A 24,779-nucleotide genomic window follows, 5' to 3' on the forward strand; every position below is an offset into this window, starting at 1 on the left:
AACCACCTGACTAGAGCACGGTCACAAGGTAATCTGGTCATCCCACTTAGTAAGAGCGAGTCGGCTAAGCGAAAATTTACATCCAGAGGCGTGGTCTCTTTTAATTCATTGCCAACCCAGGTTAAAGTACCATTACCTCATACACTAGGCCGTTTCAAAGCGATGTGCAATTAAATTAAATTATTTAACTATTCAGGTTGTTGCATGATGGTCGGCTGCAGTGCGGACCAGCACAGATGTGCTTCCTTGGTGTGTTCATATATGCTGTTTTTTGTTAAATCCATGGTATGTAATTCTTTTGTATGTATTTCATTTGTATTTTTGATGTATTTTGTTTGACCCCTGGGCCAGACTGGAAATCAGTGTAGACCACTGAGTTTGTTCCCCAGGCAAAATAAGATCTAATAAAATAAAATAATAATAAAATAAAATAATAATTTATGCGGAACGCTTCTACAAATATAGTTGGAAATGTGAATAAATCAACCTGTATATGGCGATCGGTAAGAACCGTAAGCACTATGATGATGACACTTGGTGTGGGTAGTATGACCAGAGGGTCTGAATCTGATTTAGATTTTCAGCGCAAAATATGGCAATGAAGTATCTAATTTGCATACTTTATGCATAACAAGCAAATTACCCTTTGGGGTACAATGACGTAACTTGGTGGTAGTTCTTGAACTGAATAAGATTTTCAGGTCATCGAGGGGTCATCGAGGGGTCATATGAGGTCAAAGTACTAAAAACTGTCGTACGGGCATGGAACTTGGTGGGTACAGTCAACATTTAGAGTTACATTTCTGGAAGATCATTTTGGGGTCAATGGTCACCCAGGGGTCATCTGAGGTCAAATTACTAAAAACTGTCGTATGGGCATGACACTTGCTGGGTAAAGTCAGCATTTAGAGTCACATTTTTGGAAGGTCATTTCGGGGTTATATGAAGTTACACAGGGGTTATCTGGGGTAACCCAGGAGCACCAGGTGATGTTAGAGTTTAAAAATATGATTTTTTGCTATTTTTAGTTGATAGTATTTTTTGGATACCTTATTACCTCTAGAATGTCCCTGAAAGGGAGACCATTAAAAAATACACACAGCTCATGTTACAGGGGGGTCAAATTAGGGTTTGTACAGTAAAGTATAGGGAAATCAAAGCTGTTTTTGATTTTGACTGCATTTATTTATTATGCAGTTTACTATGACAAATTTGGTTTTAAAAGAAAGATATTCATGTAAATTAATTTTTTCAAAAATAAAAACTTAAAATTTGTGTATGGTTTTCATGTAATTAATCACATAAAATTGATTAGTCGAACACTGCCCTCGTAGGCGAATTGCTGTTAATGAGCTATACGCAGCCTGTCATCATGACATGCTGCATATAGCTATTATCACACGGTGGTGGGCAAATTTGCCAAATTATATGGCACTGGTTAAATTGCATGATTTGAATGTTCTAGTTGGAGTAGATCCACTTAAAAGAAGTTAAACTCAAAGTTATAAGATTCAAGCTGCCGTTGATAGACACGTCAAGCATGATAACATGATTATTACAACCTGACGGTGTGGTGTTTGTGACTGCTTGTATGAGTTGTATCAACTGTCATGACTAAGCTTAGGCTTGTTCCAGTGCCAGTGGTTCTGTCTTCTGAGACTGAAGGTATATGAATTCTTGGTAAGTTGCATTTTATCTATGAAGTTTTGACTTTCACTTTAGAAAGCATATCATGGTACATGAATGTAAATTCCACTTTACTATGAGCATATACCTGTACGGTACCGTACATGATATTTTAATGGTAATATAAATAATTTATGTGATATTGATATTTATTGTCATGATTGTTATTATCATGTATCAAATGACTGGTTTGATCAGTTGAGTTACTGGTACCATTCATGCATTAATACGTAATCAATTTTGCTTCAAGACAAGTTTAGTTGCACAGGCAAATATTCAAGCTGACCAGTGTTAAATATTAAATTCGGGATTAAATTATTCTTTATCACTTAGGCCCTATCAGTCAATGTGTTTACGTTAGCGTCGGTCGACTCAGCAGGATCCATAAGTTTGGACGTAATGCTAAGTGTAAAAGGCCTGTATAAAAATCTGCAAAAAAAGTGCAATATTGTCACAGAGATCTGCAGGAATATCTAGGTCTATGTCCCAAGTCTATTCTAGACTCTCTATTGTCTTTTTTCCCAATTGATGTATTTTATTGGGAATTTCGACTTGTATACATATGACATGTGAAATGTGGTCATTTATGGGCATTTCCACGGTAACACGTGTTACACTTTAGCGCATCCACGTTTACTTTCCATCCTCTGGTTGTAATATAGTAAAATTTAATAATACAACAATGGGGCGAAAGCCGTAACCAACCAAAACAAAATCATAGCAACCGCATTGACCCTCTTTATTTCTGGCGGCAAAAAAGTTTATTGCTGAACAATAAACTCAATAAACGTTATTTAAACTTAAACACAATTTTGAAAATTTCAGACGTATATCACCAAGATTATCAAAAGCCGCTGCAAGGTCAAGGGAGTGAAAATATCACCAAGTTTATCAAAAGCAGCTGCAAAGTCAAGGGAGTCGCGCCATGCAGAAATATAGATTTGCAAGATAAGCGTAAGCAATTGTACTTTTTTTTTTGCCAGTTCACATGAATTTCTAACAAGTTTTCTATTCCCTGTTTCTATAAACTTTATACTTTTTAAAATACAGAGATGTGATTTTCAGAAATTTTCCTGATTTCATGAAATTTTATTAAAAATTTATTGTTTTCAGGAAATTTTGCCCTGCACGATAGAAATTAGAATGAGACAGCTCATTTTTTCAGGAAATTTCAAAGCATATCAGGAAATTTTGACCATGTACTGTATCACATCTCTGTATTTATTTTATTTTACAATTTTACAATAATTAATCCAAGTCATGATAAAAAATGATATGTTGATAAAAATGATATTCATAAATTATGACCACATTTGCATGAATTGCCAATATCAGTTGCGTTTGTCTGCAACTCAACCCAATTCATCACATTTTCAAGTTTAATTAAAAAAAAAAAAAACTTATTGAGACACTGCATGATATTAATTATTTTCATATTTTGTTACAATTAATCTGATTATAAATAATAAACTGATAACCATTAATGTGTTACAATTAACATGATTATAACCTTATTTCCATTGATTTGTTACAATTAACATGATTATAACCTTATGACCATTCATTTGTTACAATTAACATGATTCTATTTATAACCATTCATTTGTTTTGATTCCAAGGGAGCATGATTGTTCACTATTAAATATCACAACCTAACTGCATCAAACTCAAGGTAAGTAGAACTGTTAATTTCTTTTAAAAAGTCTGTTTACTTTTATGTAAAAATATTTCACTTTTTTGTTTTCATATTAAAAAGAAATATATTTTCATTAGTCATTTCTCTTAGCAAGCTTCCCAGAGGAGAATTTTCTATTGCAGGCTGACATTTATATTACCTTTATGTCCCTGATATGCACAAAAATGCATCAATTGGATATTTTGTGCTAAAAGTTGTGACCTGATTAAAAGTTTGTTTTATAAATCATTGTAAAAGACGGGTGATTTTGTGGTATTCAGCTCTCTCTCTGTACTTCCTATCATTTTGTAGTTCTACACACTAAAAAGTATATAGATTGATGGATATCGTGCACTAGAGTTTATCACCAGATGTCTGCCGATGCTCCTATTTCACAACAACTTTGCGTGGTAATATCTGTACGCAGCACGCGCGTAGCATAGCAAAACACTGGCATCAGCAGACATCCAGGGATAAAGTCTGAACATATCAAAAGTTGATTTTGGACAAATTCATTGTTTATGTTGTAGCAATTATTTTGAAGTTGAAGTACTTTTGCTCCTATAGGGCCTAAACCACTTTAGTTTCCTCAGTGGGAATTCACAGGGGTGATTTTCCCACAGAAACATTTAAAAGTACTTTTGCTCCTATAGGGCCTAAACCACTTCAGTTTCCTCAGTGGGAATTCACACTAATATTATTATATTATTTGATTTGTAAATTATAAGATGTTTGTAGCAAAGACAAACCTATAATATTTCAGGTCATTTCATCATGGCAGTTGGCAATGGTAGGCTAATGTCTTGCATGATACAGTTGTGCACACATTGTTTTTTCACTTGTCCATTTCACTGCCAAGATTAAATGAAATGGAGTATAACATGAGTAAAACTAGATTGTTTGTGTCTTTTCAGATCAATGAAATGGCTCTACGAATGAATGCATTGATGAACAGATTATATCGACTACTACTAGCAAGTGTCATTTTGGAAATAATAATTAAGTAATTCAAGATTAAGAACTTGCAGAATGTATGTTACATTAAGGAAAGGGATAATAGATAAGGTGACAGGTGACATCATGCGCACACATCATGGCAATTTCCACTGTTCTTTGCCCAGCATTATGCGTATGCATCATACTTTGATCAAGGTCCATTTCATATCTAGTACAAAAATGTAGGCATACAAGAAAGCCATTTTAAACATCAATATTATTCCAATTGCCCTGGTTGATATACACTGATGTCACCTCATCTATACATTTATGACCATTAATTGTTATTGGGCTGTTAAAATGTAGTAAAGCTAGTCTTAGAGATACTGTCCAATAGTTCTTACAAAACAATGGGACAGCATTGATTTAGTATATTTAGTAAGACCACACTAAGGCATTTAATTTTTCCAACTTGTCAAAGCGATATATGTAGTATACCATTTGATATGTTAAATACAAAATTATACATTGCTAAGGAGCAACTTAAAATGTGTGTTGAACAGCACTTTCACTTTTCAGTAAAGTTATTATGGTTCAACATAATTAAGCCATACTTTAAATAAGATTCTTAAACACTTGAGAACGTTCCTGCAATCTTATTGGTTCTTACCTGTGTGATATGACACGATATCACACGGGTCAGCGCGTGTGCATTGACGCGATACGCGTACTCGCTATTTGAACCAATCGGAGGCGCATAACAACAACGGGACTGATCGATTTTAAGCCCTAGGTAATTCCTTGCAAAATGTAGGATTTAATTTCATTAATATTTGTAATAGGGGCCTACTTGTAATGATATTTTATTTGAATTGAAGTGTTTAAGAATGAGAATAAAAGTATTGTTTTTAGCCGCTGTCGTGCATCTATCGTCTCATATAACACGGGCGACATCATTATTTTTGGCGTAAAACAACTCGGCTTCGCCTCGTTGTTTTACTTAAAATAATGATGTCGCCCGTGTTATATGAGACGATAGATGCACTCAGGGCTAAAAACAATACCCTTATTCTCTAATTCACACCTGTGGCTGAGATCAATCCTGTGGTAAGCAGACTCAAAGCAGATACAAAATAATTAATAAAAACATGTTGACAATGCATATCGTGTAAGATTGCCAAGTAGAATGATAATGCAAGATTTTTCAATATATGTCAATCAAGTCGCAAAGACTCTCAATGTAATACACAGTGGCTGCCTGTGCTTGTGGCTCAAAGTGAAGCAGGTGCATATGGTGGGATCATTTTAGACTGAAAATAAGGGTAATGTGCAAGTCTGGGGTGCCCTGCAGTTTCACTCACCCTGAGCCTATAGGAGTTACGCCATTGTAATACGCTCATGTACAAATAACGCATCCATTGACACATATTTTATGCTATATATGGTGTTTTTGAAAATAAATGAAAAACGATTTGTTTAAACAAGATATAATTGTGATATTTGAATTTCTTGTGTGATTTCCTTTCATTTGATACCCATATTGACATACTTTCGATGACATTCAGATTTGACCCCCTGGGGGGGTCCGTGTGAATATTTTGGGGGGTCTCCCGGTCGGTGCTTAAAATACTTGCCATGGACCATCCAAATTGATGGTGCAACTAAAAATAGCATTAAGAATTCAAAAAAAGTACTCTGTGCTCCCTGGTTAGGGTCAAATTGCTAAAAACTGTCGAATGACATGATTTGTGAAACTTGGTGGGTACAGTCAACATTTTTAGAAGGTCATTTCAGAGTCATCCGAGGTCAAATTATTAACAACAGTTGTATGGGCATGAATCTTAGTGGGTACAGTGAACATAGAGTCAAAACGTTTGGAAGGTCATTTCGGGGTCAACCAAAGTCACCCAGGGGTCATCTTACTAAAAACTGTCATACAGGGTGTCCCAGAAAAAAAATTACCGGGCGAATGAATTTGGACGTAAGTCAAGAACTAGACATTAGAATCCAAATATCTAAACATCAGCGTGTAGCCCATCTTGTTCTGCATCATATACGTCAATTTCACTGCAATCGGCTGACTGATTGCGAAGAAATGAGCGGTTACATTTATAACGCATACGTCAATTCACTTCATTCCAAGTTTGAAAGAAAGATCATTCAACATCATGCGCACTGGTTACCTGTCATTGAGCTTCATGTTTTGTTTTGTGAAATCCTTTTCGTTCTTTTTAAACAATCTGGTTTTTTTTGCAAAATATTTAATTAGGTTTTGTTCAAATTTGAAAACCTGCACGATATTGAAAATGACAGCTTGCACATAAGATGATGCTCGGAATTGTAAATATTTTTTTTTCGTTAATGTTGATATAAATGTTGTATAAAGAATTATTGCATAAAAGAATTCCAGCTGCCTTAAACAATTTCTTACACACATTTAAGTTTTTGGAATATTTCGTAGAAATTGTAATGCAAAGTTTTTAAAAATCTTTTAAAACTTTAATTAATTAATTAATATTGCATGGTAAACACTTGATCATTGTCATTCTTGGCTCAAATATTCTTTGGAAAGTTAAAATATAACATATTTGCACAACCCAAATAATTAAAGTTGGAAAGATTCCAATTACAGAAATCAAAGTTTTCTCAGACAAACTGTTATTCATCTTCAGTGAAAGCATGAATAACATAACACCATCGGATTATAAAATTGATAATGTGGACTAAATTTAATGAGATACACAAACTTTAGGAAGCGATGAGCGAGTATGAAAAAAGCGCCTGTGATCAAACTTGGAATGAACTGCATTGATGCGCACATTATGTAATCGTTAATTTCTTCGCAACCAGTCAACCGAATCAAACAAAATTTTCGTACGTGATGTACATTAAAATAGGCTATGCGCTACATTTTAAATGTTCTGATTCTAATGTTTACTTCTTGACTTACGTTCAATTTTATTCACTCGGTAATTTTTTCTGGGACACCCTGTATGTGCATGACACTTGGTGGGGAGAGTCAACATTTAGGGTGAATTTTTTGGAAGGTCATTTCAGGTTCATCCGAGGTCACCCAGGGGTCATCTGAGGTCAAATTACTGAAAACCGTTGTATGGGTAATCTTACAATAAATCGAGACAAAACAGAACAATACAAAGTACATAAAGATGGTCCATCAGACTGGAAAATATGTAAATACCTAGGAACACTACTAGATACTAACGAAGATATAAAAAGGAGAAAATGTCTAGCAATAGCATCATATAATCAACTCGAACATTTTCTGCAAAGCAAATAAGCAAACATTATAACAAAAATGAGAATTTTTAATGCGTATGTAGGATCCATTTTCTATACAATAGTGAATTATGGACACTGACAACAAAACTTGAACACAAAATAGATGTATTCCAAAGAACTCTACTTTAAGAACAATATCCATCACAAAACTAGACAACATGACAAATGCTGATTTATATACAAACTCAAATACTGAACCATGGAGCAAAACCATCAAAAGAAGAAGACTAAACTGGGTGGGTCATCTATATAGACTCCCAGAAGAAACTCCAGGGCTGATATTCATAAAACCACGCTAGGCCTAGTTGACAGCTAAAATTGACTTTAGCAAGCTGCTAAGCCTAGCTGATTGCTAATTCTTATTCATAAAACCCAGTTAGAGTTAGCAACATTCTAAAATTTTGCCAAAACTTAGAGTTGATCTGGGGCAGCGCTAAGTCACTAGTTGACAACTAGTCAGTCTGCATTTGGACATGATTTATTGTTTTAATTTCATATTAACTGTTGTCAATTATGAAAAATAATGTTCTCAGAATATTCTGTTTCTGAGGTCTTCAGTGTGTTTTACACATAAGAAACTGTCTTAAAAACACACAACAAATTTAGGGTGAATGAATAAACATTGAACTAAGCCAGTATTGTTTAACCAGATTTGCACAAGAAAAATGATTATGATATAGCAAGTAATCTTTAGTTAAGCAGATATGTTCAATCGAAGCAATTCTGTTCAATTGTTTGATACGTACGTAAAATATATATTTTGGAGACATGTTACCAATGTTCTCTTTGGTAAAGATGCATGACTTATTTTCAATAACAAATTATATGTCAATTTGATAAAGATAAATCATGCTTGGCTTACTCATGGTGGACATTTTGTTATGATTTGCCGTAACAACCTTGTAGGCCTATATAGCTTACAAAAATACACATGTAATTTTATTAACGAAATCTCAATGAAGACCATCAGCAATGAGTCATTACATTTTGATCATTTTGACTGTGGTTCAGAGCTCAAGTATAATAGACATGTATTATATAAGCCTATTGTATTAGATGTTACACAACTGTTGAAGGCCATAGCACCCAAAACACCCAAATAAGTTATCAGCTAAATATTTCTAGTTGATAGCTAGTTAGCAAAGTGTTTAGCAAGGTTTTATGAATAAGAAATTAGTTGATTGCTACGTAGCTATCAACTAGTGGATTTAGCATCTTGCTAAGCACTAGTTGGTTGCTAATTTAGCAAGGCTTTATGAATATCGGCCCAGCACGTCAAGCCCTAGCTGAATTTCAAAGAAAAACTAAGCGTCCTGTCGGACGCCCAAAACCAACGTGGGTGGCGCAAATGCAAAAAGAAGTAGACGAACAAACTCTTACACAGACCAATGACAGAATAGCCTGGAGAGCAGTAGTAGCGTGCGCAATGGCAACATAGCCGGAAAGCGTAGACGATGATGATGATGGTATGACAGGGGGGGGGTACATTCAACATTCAGAGCCAAATTTGTGAAAGTTCATTTCAGGGTCATCCAAGATCACACAGGGGTCATATGAGGTCAAATTATTAAGCAAGAAGACCGTAAGTCCACTTGCCCCCTCAACATGTATACACTATTAAAAGTTGCGTATAGTTTTGTATAGCTTGGTAATGTTTTATACATGGTCAGGGGCCAAAACTAATCTTTCACAACCTTTCATGATGTTTTCACCCTGGAACATGTATTAAACATTATAAAACCCAAAGAAACTATACGTAACTTTAGTGTATACATGTTGAGGGGCCAAGTGGACCTACGGTCTTCTTCCGCTCAGGTCTTTTGGCATATTTTGTAATTTTTACACATGTCCCAACGGAACAAGTTTGAATTTAAGTCATTCCCATTGTCTTTTTTTTTTGCTTCTTCAATATCAGGTATGAAATGCCACACTGATATAGGGTATTGTTGAGCAGGCAAATCTGCTTCTTCTTTCATTTCTGCTACTAATGCCAAACGCTTGTTCGACCAAACTTGGACACAAGAAGCACTGGCACAAGCTCCTTCTAAGTTATACAACGCTGTTAGGGGTGAAAGGTCATGTAGATAGAAGTTATTAGATGTGAAAATCTGTAAAATGCTGTACTAGTGCCAGGGGCTAGACCCACATTCGACCAAACGTGGCCATAAAAACCACTGACCCAAGTTTAATATATAACTAATACACCTGGGTCAAAGGCCATAGGGTTATTAGGTGCAATTTCGTGAAAATCTTTAAAATGCTACTCCTATAAATTGTATGCTTGGCTTGGGGGTCAACCAGATGTCAAATGAGGCCACATGATAAAATTTGCCACATTTGGCTTAAAATTGATTCAATGCATCCTTTCACTAGGGGAACATGAAGAGGTCACCTTTGGTCAAGGGTCAAATATTAAACCCCCGGGTTAAACCGGGCCCGATTTGGCTTAAACATGTTAAACTTGGTACAAATCATCCTTGGAGTATGAAATAGTCAACCTGAGGTTACCAAATGTCATAGGTCAAATGAGACCATGAAAAATCAAATTGGGATCTTGTTGGCGCATCTTTTTGTGATGCAGTAAAAAGCCCACGCGTCATTATGAGGGGAAAATAGGGCAATTATTGACCTCCACAATGAGGCTAAGTCCATTTTCAAAAAATCAGAAAAATATGAAGATCAAGAGATCCCAAGCTAATTTTTTCAGTACTTGTAGAGAATTACCTCTTCTTTGATTTTGATGAAATGCTTTTCGGAGAGTCGGTGACGTTGGCGTGTAAAAATGTGCGAAAATAGGAATGTTTGACCTTTGACCTCTGTTAACTATGTGCGCCATCGAAATCCCAAAAACTTTTTGCTGAAAAATTAAACTTACCATTGAGGTCTTTAATTTCAAACTTGTTCGGACTTGGGATCTTGATGGCGCAGCCCGTTATGATGCTTTGAAGTTTGCACGAGGGCGCTTTTCATCAAATCATTGGATTTGCTGATTTTGTGCGCCATCAAGATCCCAACTTTTTTTCTTGGTTTTTGTAATGTAACCATTTGGTACTTCAAAAAAATGCAAAATGCCGGTTGGGTCGATAATGATGGCGCATGATGTTATGCACCTCCAAAGTTTACCATTCGCAAGTAAGGCTCAGAGAGGCTGAAATTTCAAGAATTATTTTAAGCTGAACGAGGGCGCTGTGCACACTCATATTGTACATGTGCGTTGTTGGTGTAAATATGTACCAAAATTATTTTTTAGAGAAAATTCTATTTTTTTTTGTATCACAGTTGGGTACATAATAAGGGAGACTGGCTCTTAATACAAATTAATTTTTATGAATTGAACTGGTACGACTCTTAGGACTCGTGATAAACGACGATTAATTTTGTAATAATAAAATGAAAACGCTGGGTCATTCACGACGTCATTTTTAATTCATGTCAAAACCTGGGGCGGACCACACACATCCGTGTATACGTGCGCAATCGATACTCAATGATCCAGACAATACCGTTTGAATATACCGCCCTTATGTATGCACCTGCTTGACACTTGCGGGAGGATATACTATAGGCCTACCCTAATAGCTTACAATAGATACCCCACCGTAAATAGCTCTCTTCATTACCTCGATGTGCCAGTATAATTATACGCGTAGTGTACGTACTTTTGAACCATATTTTGTTCAAAAATGATAGGAAGGGACTGTTTTCAGACTCTGTAAAAACAAATCATGAATTATCTGGGATAATTGCAACTAAGTATAATGAAAGTTATGCTCTAAGCTACCAGATGTATCATTAATTTCCTGACTATGATATTTAGTTGTGGGAAAAGATTACTTTAATGTTTTGGTACCGGATGACTGCCCGGTGACTTTTTTGGGAAACTAGCGGATAACTATGCCCGGTGACTTTTTTGGGGAACTAGCGGATAACTACCCGATAACTTTTCGGGGACCTAGCGGATAACTTTTGGTGACAATATACCTGGTGACCTCTTTGGAGACTTCCTGTTGACCTTTTTGGGAATGCAGAAATACAAATTCATGAGTATGCACAAATTTATTAGACAGTTAGTAAGCTTATCGTATTTGAATTGTAGTTTTTGGAGAAATACAACTCTGTAGGCATGGCAGTTGAGCTTATAAAGTGCTATCTTGCAATAAGAAACTTGAAAGTGTACAATGTAATTGTAGTTATTGTACAAAAATATTCTTCTGATGTAATTTGGTTCACACCTTTATAAGGTGCATACCTTTATTAACCAAATTGTTATGATATAGCATATGTATTAGTCAGTATTACAGTACCTAAATGTGATGACACAACTATAATTTTTATATCAAATATTATAATTTATTTACAACAAATAGCTTAACATAAAGCTTATCAGTTAATTGACACATTAGCTGATGGTATTAATTTAATTGACATTAATTTACTGTCAAAATCATGTATAATGATTTACTAGAAAAGATATACTAAAACATTCAAATGTGTCATATATTAGGTACATGTATAAAGACTGCATCAATATACAAATCATTTCATACAAATTTTCCTACCTGCATTTAATATCATATGAAATCAAGCATTCAATGCTTTATAATTCCTACAGCATGTTCCAGATTAATTAGTAAACATCTTGTAATGTCCTACATGTAAATCCATACATTTGTACCACAAATAACTTGACTATTCTGCACAAATATATTCCAACTGCCAACAGCTAGCTGCTCCATTTTGAATTCATTCAGTGACCTTTGACCATATACCCACCCACAATGCATTCTTAAGATGCTTTATGCTATTTTCAAGGTCAAATTAAAAGCGGATAACCACCGGGTAACTCCTGCAAAGAATCTATGTTTCTGGGAACCTTCTGGGTAACTCATTTGAAATATTTGAGTTTTTGGGAGACTTCGGGATGTCTACCCGAAAACTTTTGGATAACTTAATTAGGTATCAGCAAGGTATCCGCTAGCGGGCACTTTCGGATAACTCTGGAAAAGGTACCCGAAAGGTTTCTGATGACCACCGAATGGTCATCGGGTGGTCACCGGGAAACTTTTCTTTTTGCTATGGGTACCATACCACTTCGCTTGTAGATTGTATCATTCATATTATGAAGTCTACGAGCGATTCCAAGTTAGTTGTGTTTGTCGTGTCACTCCATGCTGTTGAAGAAAATAAGATACACTGCATTTAGGAAATGGAAAAAGTGCTGTATTTCCAAACACAGCACGAAAACAGCACTTTTTATAATACAAACATAAGAATTTTAAAAAAATCCATGCCTTATTTCAAAACACAGCAACCAAAACACAGCGCTATAATAAAAAACATAAAAATTAAAAAAAATCTTCCCTGCATTTCCAAACACAGCACGCAAACACAGTACTATAATACAAATCATAAGAATTAAACATTTCAAAATGTATTTCAAAACACAGCACTGCAATAAAAAACACAAGAATTAAAAATTCAATGCTGTATTTCCAAACACAGCACCAAAACACAGCAATATAATAGAAAACATAACAATTAAAAAAATCGATGCTGTATTTCTAAACACAGCACCAAAACACAGCGCTAATACAGCATGAATATGTGTTTAATTCTTATGTTTTCTATTATAGTGGTGTGTTTTGGTGCTGTGTTTTGGGTGCCCCTACTTGCGTTAACAGTCAGGCACTCTCCGGCCAGAACGATGAAACCTAAGAACAATGTAAACTTCATTTTTGCTATTTTGTCAACACCGATGCTCGCAACTTTATTACAGTTTTGTTTAATATCTAAACGGACGTTACTTCAACTTTGAATCATAGTATAGATTCTGAAAAGGACTCAAAAGGTCATGTTTGAATGTATCCCGGTGAATGTACTTATTATGTACGTAGTGAATTATGAGCACCAGCTGGTTGTTGTTATGTAATTTAATTATATTTATGTAATATACCCATCAGAATCAATTGAAATTTTGGGAATAAGCATTTTTTCGTGGATGTCTGATTTAAACAGGAGATGTGGATGGTGGATGGCAGGTGTGTTAATGCTGAAATGATAGAAACGACAGAAACTAGAGGTTATGTGGCTCAGGAACCACGAATATCGGTTATTTGTAGCATGGGCCGGGGGGGGGGGGTACTTCCTTGGTCTAAAGTATGGTTACTCAGTGTAAAAATACAGGCAGTTTCCTTGATTTTTGGTTTTAAAAGTATATCATTGTTATTTTTTTAGCGCTCAGCGCGCACTTCATCTTCTTTACATTCAAATCACCTTGATTGATGCTATTGTATAAGTTTTGCATAACAGCTTTACCTACCCTGTTGATTTCTTACCCCTGGTATCTGGTACGCCAGTGACAGAAAGAATCAACATGGACTAATTTTGCCCTTCTTAACGTTCTTTCTTTTACCCCTCCCCCATCTCAAAGAGGAAAATCCTTGTTCTTAATTCTTTTTAAATACGTGCATTTGGTAAACACCATAATTTGGGTATAAAAGTAGTGTAAAAATTTGCCAAATTTTGCCATTGATGTTCAATAAAAACTCGAGGATCAAGGATATGATTGGAATATTATGAAATTGTTAAAGTAAACTTTAGGAGAGTTCTGTCCAGGGCAAGTATGTGATGGATGAGATTGTCGTTTTATTTGTCATTGATGTTGTATAATAACTGGAAGATCGATGATGTGATGGGAATTGTGAAATTGTTTAAAGTGAATTGTATCATACATTCATATGAGAATATGAAGATCAAGGATATGGCGGATGAGTTTATCATTATTTGTTTATCATTAAAGTTCAATAAAAACTCAAAGATCAAGGATGTGGTGTATAGTGGGCATATTATGAAATTGAATACATGAATACAAAACCCACCCAAGTTATTTATTTATCATTAAAGTTCAATAAAAACTCAAAGACCAAGGATGTGGTGCATAGTGGGCATTATTATGAAATTGTTTAAAGTGGATTGTATTATATGAAAAGATGAAGGTCAAGGAAGGGATGGTTGAGATGAATATAAATAAACTCAAACTGAACAGTGACAAAACGGAATTTTTCATTGCTGGATCCCATTATCGCCTTCAAAAGCTTCCGAATCTTGAACTCAAAGTTGGCCAAAGCATTATAAAACCATCTCCAAATGTTCGTAACCTAGGGGTGCTTTTTGACAGTCATATGTCTATGACAAAACAGGTGAACTCCGTCATTTCCTCTCTGTCAACCTCCAACTTCGCAACATCAGAAGAATACAGCATCATTTGGATACGGACACTAAACAGCATGTTGTCTGGGCCCTTATACTTTCGCGTTTGGACTATGGTAACAGCCTTCTCTATGGACTCAAGTCTCAAGATCTACGCCGCTTTCAATCCCTTCAACACAAAGCATTCAAGCTAATTTTCTCCGTTCCTAGACGTACTGATCCAAAACCTCTCATGGACAATCTTCATTGGCTTCCGATTAGCAACCGCATCCAATTCAAACTCTGTCTTCTGATTTATAAGTGCCTGACTGACTCTGCTCCGCGATACCTCATCGATTCAATTAGTCTTAAGCCAACACCTTCCAGTGGCCCTGTTACAAGACCTGCCCTGGACAGAACTCTCCTAAACATCCCCATGTGCAAGTTAACCTGTGGTGATAAGTCATTTACAGCTGCTGGACCGTCCATCTGGAACAGCCTGCCACGGAACATACGGGAAGCTTCTTCTCTTACACAATTCAAAAAGCTGCTGAAAACTCACTTGTACAATTTTTAGTATTTTTCATTTTGTCTTTACATTGACTTTTCTTGTTTTCCACTGGCTGGTTATTGTTTGTTTGTTGTTGGTAATGTAGTTTTGTGCGTTTAGATCAATTTTTTGCATAAGCGCCTTAAATCACCTTTATGTATGTATGAGGTTACCATTTATTCGTCATTGATGTTCAATAAAGACTCGAAGATCAAGGATATGGTTGGAATATTATGACATTGTTCAAGTGACTTATTTGATGCAATCAAGCAAAATCAGTCGGAGCTCGGAATTTTTCAGTTTCTTATAGGTTAGTAAAAAGCATTAACAATGCTGTATTTTGCAGAACACCCCATTGAAATAGAACAACCAGTTCCAAAGATAAGAACAATTATATTGTTTCCAAAACAACATGCAACAAAAGTAAATATTTCAAAATCAATATTGATTTTGCTTGATCGCATCATATATGAAAAGATGATAATCAAGGATGTGACGGTTAATAAGATTATCAATTATTTATCATTGATGATTGATGTTCAATAAAAACTCCCTAAGAAAGGATGTGGTGGGGATATTATGAAATAATATTGTTTAAAGTGAATTGTATCATATGAAAATATTATGAAGATCAAGGATGTGACGGGTGAGATTATCATTTATTTTGATCGGTTTTGTATTAAAAACTCTAAGATTAAGGATGTGAAGAGAATGTTTATAAATATATAAAACAGTGGCGTACCGTGGCCGCTCCTACCCCGGGGGCTGAAGAAAATTAAATTTATGCCGCCCTTCCCCAACAGCCCGAAAATATTGACCCAATTTTTTTTTCCGGTGGTTTGAAAAAGTGAAGAGCGCCCTAAAAGCAACACATTTTGATGTATAGTACCATTTTTTCAAAAATGTATATATTTTTTCAAATTTTTCCGCCCTTTTTTCTTTACAAATTCTTTTTGCCGCCGCTTCGTTTTTGCCACCCCTGTTTGGCCGCCCCTTCTTCTTCCGCAGCCCCTTCGTTTTGGCCGCCCTTGCTTTTTACACCGGGGGCTGCACCCCAAAGCCCCCCAAATACGCGCATGAAAAAGGTGAAGATCAAGGATGTGACGGATGAGATAATGATTTATTTGCCATTGATGCTCTATTTAAATTCGAGATCAAGGATGTGCTGTGAAAATAATGAAACTCTCTAAAGTGAATTGTATCATATGAAAAGATGAAGATCAAGGAAATGATGATTCAGATTATCGTGTATTTGCCATTGATGTTGTATAAAAACTTGAAGATCGAGGATGTGGTGGGAATATGATGTAATTGTTTAAAATGAATTGATTCAAATAAAAAGATGAAGATCTAGGATATGACGGATGAGATTATCATATACTAGTATTTGTCATTGATGTTCAATAAAAACTCGAAGATCATGGATGTGATGTAAATATTATGAAATTGATAAAGTAAACTGTATCATATAATAAAAATTCCTTTAAAAGGAATAGGGTGGGCAAATGAAAAATTGTCAAGAGAAATGAAAGAATGAGTAAGTCAAGTTCACAATTAATAAAAATTCCTTTAAAAGGAATAGGGCGAGCAAATGAATTGTCATATTGATAAGTCCAAGTAAAATAAAAAACATGTTTCACGTCCAGGTTTTTGAAAAAAAGGAGTAGGAGGGCCTTTTATTTTGTATCGCAGAATCGATGTAAATACCCATATTTAGAGCTATTTTAGCGTGCACAATAATGCCTGCAAAAAGGAGGAGGCCTCTTTTTATTTGTTGTTCTGAGGGGTAGGCCCCCTCTAATGATCTCGAAACCTTCCAAATTGTTTCTTGTATATTGGGAAGGCTATAGAAAGCATCTCAACTCCCTAGACATAATTTTTTTTTAAGTTATAACTGAATTGCAAAATATAAAAATATAATTGAAGAAACCTCCAAAAAAGGAGGGAGGGGACGTGAAACATGTTTATTTTTGTAGTTGGCCTAATGCAGTATTACTTCGAGTATCACTTGTAATCATTAGCAGAGGAGTGAAATTTTGATTGAAAGAATTAAACTAAGGGACGCACCATTTGATACTGAGGGGGGGGGTAGGAGGTTGGGGTCGGGGAAAGTTTTTTATTTTTTATAGTTGGTGGGGAAAGTTTTTTTTTGCTCATGAAGTGGGTGAAGTTTTGTTTTTTTTTGAAAAACTTCCTACCCCACCCTGAGAATCTAATGGTGCATCCCTAAGAAGGTTTGTGTTTGAAGTTATATAAATAACGAACTAAGAGCAATCGAATTAGGACAACAAAATAAAAAAATAAAAACCCACACCATATACGGTAAAACATGTACCAACAGGCTACTTTTTAGTCACCCTCACTCACCCACCTTTGTAGGACTACACAACAAAATAGCCCTCCACCATAGGACTTTGCGGTAAAATATTTAGAGGAGTATGCCAATTAAGGCCAAGTAAAAAAAATGTATAATGTCCGGACTTTTTCAAAAATTGGTGAGGGAGGTCCTTATTATTTGTTATTGTGTTATTGTTTTACCATTCATTTCTGTGTAAAATTGCAATGGCAAATGTTTGTCAACACATCATAAAATCGGGGAGGCCCCTAATATTTGTGTTATTTCCCCACAGCCCTACCCCTAGCTTGAAGAAAGTGTTTGCAATGTGTTTATAAATGATAACCAAGAACTTCTAAACATGTCATTTCATCACAACAATTTTATAAACAAAGTAAGGAAGCAAATAGGAAAAATAACTAAAATATTTGAAAATCTCCAAAAATCGGAGAGGACGGGGACGATATACACATTATTTATTTTACTTGGCCTAAACAATGAATCACCACTCATGACTCGAGGTCAAAACCATTATGTAAATAAGATAATGTTTGCATGCGATGTCAAACAAGGAAATGTTGACATAAATTAATTGACTGTTTGGTTTTCACGATGCTATTAATTTAGCCCAAAGATTAGGAAAACTAGCAAAACTGGTGAACTGGTACTGTTCAAATAAAAACATCTGCAAATCTTGCTGCAATTTCCAAATAGTATTTCTATTACTTAAATAATTATTTTTGTTATTTCTTTTAATACAAACACATTACTGCCTATGACGACTTTATCGTATTACTTACATATCAAAATCAAGTAATAATTACAAAACTCGCCGTAAACTATCACCTCTGTGGGTGTTTGGGATATAACCGGCACGAATATTTTCTCAACACTGCGGCATGTGAAAAAGTAGGTCAATAGTCAGAGAATACAGGGTGGGTGCGGCACGCCGCACCCACCCAAAAAGATGAAGATAAAGGATGTGACGGATGAGATTATCATTTATTATTCATGTTCAATATAATCTCGTAGATCAAGGAAGTGATGGTTGAGATTATCATTTATTTATCATTGCTGTAATAAAAACTCGGAAATCAAGGATGTGTTGGGGATATTATGAAATTGTTTAAAGTGAATTGTATTATATGAAAATATTATGAAGATCAAGGATGTGGCGGGTGAGATTATCATTTATTTTTTATTCTAAAACCCTCTAAGATCAAGGTTGGGAAGAGAATATTAAAAATATTTAAGGTGAATTCTATCATATATAAAGATGAAGATCAAGGATGTGACGGATGATATAATGATTTATTTGCCATTGATGTTCAATAAAAATTCGAAGATCAAGGATGAGATGGGATCATGGGAATGTCATGAAATTGTGTAAAGTGAATTGAATCATATGAAAAGATGATAATCAAGGACATGACGGATGAGATTATCATTTATTTCTTATTGGTATTCTATATAAATTCGGAGATCAAGGATGTGGTGGAAATATTATAAAATTGTTTAAAGTGAATTTTATCATATAAAAAGATGAAGATCAATGACGTGACGGATGAGATCGTCACTTATTTGTCATTGATGTTCAATAAAAACTTGATGATTATGTGATGTGAACATTATGAATTTGTCGAAAGTGAATTGTATCATATGAAAAGATGAATATCAAGGATGTGATGGCTGAGATTATCATTTATTTATAATTGCTGTTGAATAAAAACTCAGAGATCAAGGATGTGTTGGGAATATTATGAAATTGTTTAAAGTGGATTGTATCATATGAAAAGATGAAGATCAAGGAGGTGACGGATGGGCTTATCATTTATTTATCATTGCTGTTCAATATAAACACGCAGATCAAGGATGTGGTGGGAATATTATGAAATTGTTTAAAGTGAATTGTATCATAATGAAAAGATGAATATCAAGAATGTGACGAGATTATCATTTGTTTATCATTGATGATGTTCAATACAAATTTAAAGATCAATCATGCAGTGGGAATAGTATGAAATTGTTTAAAGTTAATTGTATCATATTAAAAGATGAAGATCACGATTTATTTGTCATTGGTGCTCTATAAAAACAAGAAGATCAAGGATGTGATGGGAATTAGGAAATTGTTACAGTAGACTGTATCATATAAAACGGTGGAGGTGAAGGATGCGAAGGATGAAATTATCATTTATTTATCATTGATGTTCAATAAAAACTCGAAGATCAAGGATATGATTGGAATATTATGAAATTGTTAGGTAAACTCGTCATATAAAAAGATAAAGATCTAGGATGTGACGGATGAGATTTATTTGTCATTGATGTTCTATAAACATGATAAAACTCGATAATCAAGGATGTGGTGGGAATATTAGGGATGTTTAAATTGAATTGTATCATACAAAAAAGATGAAGATCTAGGACGTAACCTGGTTGATGTTCTATAAACATGATAAAACTCGATAATCAAGGATGTGGTGGGAATATTAGGGATGTTTAAAGTGAATTGTATCATACAAAAAAGATGAAGATCTAGGACGTAACCTGGTAACGGATGAGACTATCATTTATTTGTAATTTATGTTCTATAAAAAAATCTCGATGATCAAGAATGTGATGGGAATATTAGGAAATTGTTTAAAGTGAACTGTATCAAATGAAACGATGAAGATCAAGTATGTGATGGATGAGATTATCGTTTTATTTGCCATTGATGTAGTATAATAACTGGAAGATCGATGATGTGATGGGAATTATGAAATTGTTTAAAGTGAATTGTATCATATGAGAATATGAAGATCAAGGATATGGCGGATGAGTTTATCATTATTTATTTATCATTAAAGTTCAATAAAAACTCAAAGATCAAGGATGTGGTGCATAGTGCATAGTGGGCATATTATGAAATTGAATACATGAATACAAAACCCACCCAAGTACATGGGAAGTGATTTTGAGAGAAAAACCTGTGTATCATTTTAATTCCTTCAGTTAAATTTACCTGGTCAATATGGTAAGTTTTACGTGCAAATGAGTGGATTAACCTGTATTAGGTATGACGATTAGCATTTCAGGGACTTCGTTGGATTCATTTTAAATGCTGGACTTGGGTGGTTTTTTGAATCATATAAAGACAGCAATGTTGGAATGAGATTACCACTAGTAAGATAATACAAAATAAAGCACACAGGTATGTATAATGTTGATAAGCATTCTGCCAATTCTGCCATGTAATATAAACCACACACGTTCCTTTATTAAACCCATTTTGTTTTCAAAAGTCACTCTCCAGCAATGAATGTGTTACTTTTATACATACTGGATTTCAATCAATGTGTTACAAGACTCAAATCATGGAATTGGGTGGTTCTTTGATACATGCTATTTTTCACATGCTCAATAAACACATAGGATGAATTTGAGTTGTTCTTTCATCCATATGACAGGCCTATATAGCAACAATTTCCCATGCTTAACTCAATTTGGCCAAAGTATGGAATTGGGTGGGTTTTGTATTCATATATTCAATTGTTTAAAGTGGATTGTATCATATGAAAAGATGATGATCAAGGATGTGACGGATGAGATTATAATATATTTGTCATTGATGCTCTATAAAAACTCGAATATCAATGATGTAGTGGGATTATTATGAAATGGTTTAAAGTAAATTGTATTACGTATTACATGAAAAGATGACGAAAAAGGACGGGACGGATGAGATTATTATTTGATGTTCAATAAAAATTCGAAGATCAAGGATGTGGTGAGAATATGAAATTGTTTAAAGTGAATTGTTTCATATGAAAATATGAAGATCGAGGATGCGTCGAATGATATTATCATTTATATATGATATCTCGAAGATCAAGGATGTGGTGGGAATATTAGAAAATTGCTGAAAGTGAATTATATCATATGAAAAGATGAAGATCTAGGATGTGCCGAATGAGATTTATCATTGTTGTTCAATAAAAACTCGAAGATCAAGAATGTGGTGGGATTGTTTAAAGTGAATTTTATCATATGATATGAATAAGATAAAAATGTGACGGATGAGATTATCATATATTTATCATTGATGTTCAATAAAAACTTGACGATCAAGGATTCTGGTGGGAATATTATGAAATGGTTTTAAATGAATTACATGTCATCAAACTGTAACTTCTGGTCATTTCAAGAGGATCAAATGCTGCATCAAAACTGATGGGTATACCAATCATTTTATAATACAGCCTGTGTATACACAACGTTCCCCCTAATACTTTTACGAAATGTAAAAATGTAAAAAGATATGCATAGCCCTGTTTGTTTTACCGCTGTGGACTAATTTATAGCGTCACATATCATTGCGTTCAGTCACAATGGATAATTGTGTAAGAAAAGAGGCCGTTTTAAAATTTGCAACTGAGCCCATAGCAGTCAGGTTTTCTGTCATTGGGGATTCAATCATTTTTCACCGTTACTCATCACTGACTAACAACGATGCGTCTTCGTCTGCGTGGTTTACTTCGCGAGGGCAGCATTAGCTTTAGCTTTAGCTGCCCTCGCGAAGTAAGCCACGCAGACGCGCCAGACGCGAGTTGTTAATCGATGGTGGACAACGGGGAAACATGATCGAATCCCTTTCAACAACGAAAACAAGCTAAAGATCGTCTAACTCACACGATTATTTCATGAGGAATGACCCGTTTAGTCATTGCCACTAAACACAAGAAGATAGATACTTTCCTGTTGATAGCAGGAAAAGAACTACAGAATAAAAGAGCAATATTTAGCTGCCGCTTCCTCCAAAATAATGAAAACAACATGTAGCGCACACAAGTTCCAGGTATGGCAAATTTCTGACGCGTATCGCGTATACGCGCTTCCATTAACTTGCGTTTGCGTATACGCTACTGGCAAATTGTGGATTCATCACGGATTAACAACGATTGGCGTCTGTACAAAGGTATAGGAAAAATTGTTGAACAAACACTTGAATAAGCCTGGCCTGCTGAATTGTTTGAGAGTTGACTCCTATAGACTCAGATGCAGCTTTTAACACAGTTTAAACGGTCTCTTTTTTTTTACATAATTGTGACTGAACGCAATGACGTGTGACGCTATAATGTTCCATAGGTGTAAAGCAAATAAGGATACACATGTCTTTTTACAAGTTTGCATTTCGTTAAATATTTTTCTATTTATTTTTAAAAGTATTTAGGGGGAACTTAGAACTTGTGCTATGGCTCAGGTGCAACTTTTAAAACGGCCTCTTTTCTTACATAATTAACCATTGTGACTGAACGCAATGATTTGTGACGCTATAAATTGGTCCACATGGGTAAAACAAACAGGGCTTTACATATAGTTAAGGGAAAAAACTCAATTTGGTGACCACTCTCTGGCTAGTAAGGTTTGACGATTGATTCGACATTTTGGCATTTTGATATTCAGTAAAATATTTTTTGACTTATTTTAAAAAGTATTAGCGGGGAACTTAGAAGTTGTGTTACCTGTATAGGCCCTATATATGATTTTTTTATTAGATATTTTAAAAGGCATATTACAAAGTTGTAATAAAATACATTTTGTTTTCTTAATATCGTACATAGTTTATTTGAAATAGAAAAGGTACATATTTTTCGCATAATTATATGCATGTAATTATGCTTTTATTTTGTCAAAAACGTTTCAATTCATTCAATTATCTATACGTATACATGATATTATATATTAATATAAACACGTGCTTTAAAATGACATCCATTAAGTAATTATAAAAATCAATTATCAAAATATCGTTTACATACCAAAACGGCGGCCATTGGATTTGAAGGTTATCGTCACAGTTTCCTCCAAATAGTTTAAAGCTGATTAGTAAAAATAAAACCACACACCACATGACCGGGGCTTATAATCAACCGATATATTCAAAATATTGTCTATAACTAGTATCGGGCAGCCACTTTGTGTACCAAAAAACACTACTTTTATAATGAATAGTGTATACTGTTCACATAATTTGCATATGTGCGTAAGTCAAATTTTCACTAAAAGGAACTGACATTTAAATTCTTAAACATTGTTAAATAAATGAAATATAAATGTGTAAACCCGGGGGGGGGGGGCCCTTCAATTTGAAATGGATATAGGTGTAGGGCTGGCGCTTTCGCACTAAGGGGCATTCGGTGAGAGCAACATGTAAAAAAATATGGGGTCATTGGGTGAGAGCATGATTTTTGGCATTCGGTGAGAGCAAAATGTAAAAATATGGGGTCATTGGGTGAGAACATGACCTTTTTTTTTTAATGGAATCTTTGGGTGAGAACCAAAACAAAAACACAAAAACCTCGAAAATCGAATTTCTAGTTCTAAATGGCTTCAAATTTCTTGGTTTTTTTTTTCAAAATAAGTAACAAAATCAGTGATAAATGAAAGTTGCTGTTCAAATTGAACTTGTAAGGGTCTTTGGGTGACAGATCAAATGGAAAAATAGGGGTCTTCGGGTGACAGTGCGCGGAGCGAGCATGTGTTCGTAAAAAAATATGGGGTCTTTGGGTGACAGCGATGCTGAAAAAGGGGGTCTTAACAGCCCTACATACGCTTCACCTCCAAAGTTGGAGTGCCCCCCCCCCCCCGGGGTGTAAAACTCTGCTTTTGATTAAAAAAACACCTTCGAAATGTCACCGTTAACCTTGATATCAACATAAAGGACCATTTATTTTCTTTCCAATGACAATTATTACGTCATGATTAGTACCGCCGACAAGGGAGGGTAACCGGGTGCGTTACCCCGGGGCCCGGTGTCCTAGGGGGCCCGTAAAAAGTGAAGAAAGCATACTTTACTATAGGGCAGTAAAAGCAAAGAAAAGGGACCTCAAGGGCCCGTAAAAGGTAATTAAGGCATATTTTCTTTGCTTTACTAAAGGGTTCAAAAGAAATAACTCCCCCCTAAAATTACAAAACATTTCTTTGCATAACTTGACATACATTTAGTTGATTTGAAAAATTTAAAAACCTGTAAATAGAGGAATCTTTTGCTACCCTCCCAATTTACTTTTTTTTGGAAAATCATTTTTTTGGTTAAAAATTATCACATTTTCCAAAAATGATGC

At 34.9% G+C, this 24,779-nt stretch overlaps 1 long non-coding RNA gene across 1 annotated transcript; it reads left to right on the forward strand.

Moving 5' to 3' along the window:
- The first annotated feature begins 1,338 nt into the window (after positions 1-1,338).
- Positions 1,339-5,293, forward strand: LOC140139988 (uncharacterized). Its single transcript, XR_011857191.1, has 3 exons — positions 1,339-1,680; positions 2,512-2,640; positions 4,276-5,293. It is a non-coding gene; the product is annotated as an uncharacterized lncRNA (long non-coding RNA).
- The last annotated feature ends 19,486 nt before the right edge of the window (positions 5,294-24,779 follow it).

This window comes from Amphiura filiformis, chromosome 18 (assembly GCF_039555335.1).
Source record: "Amphiura filiformis chromosome 18, Afil_fr2py, whole genome shotgun sequence".
NCBI lineage: Eukaryota > Metazoa > Echinodermata > Ophiuroidea > Amphilepidida > Amphiuridae > Amphiura > Amphiura filiformis.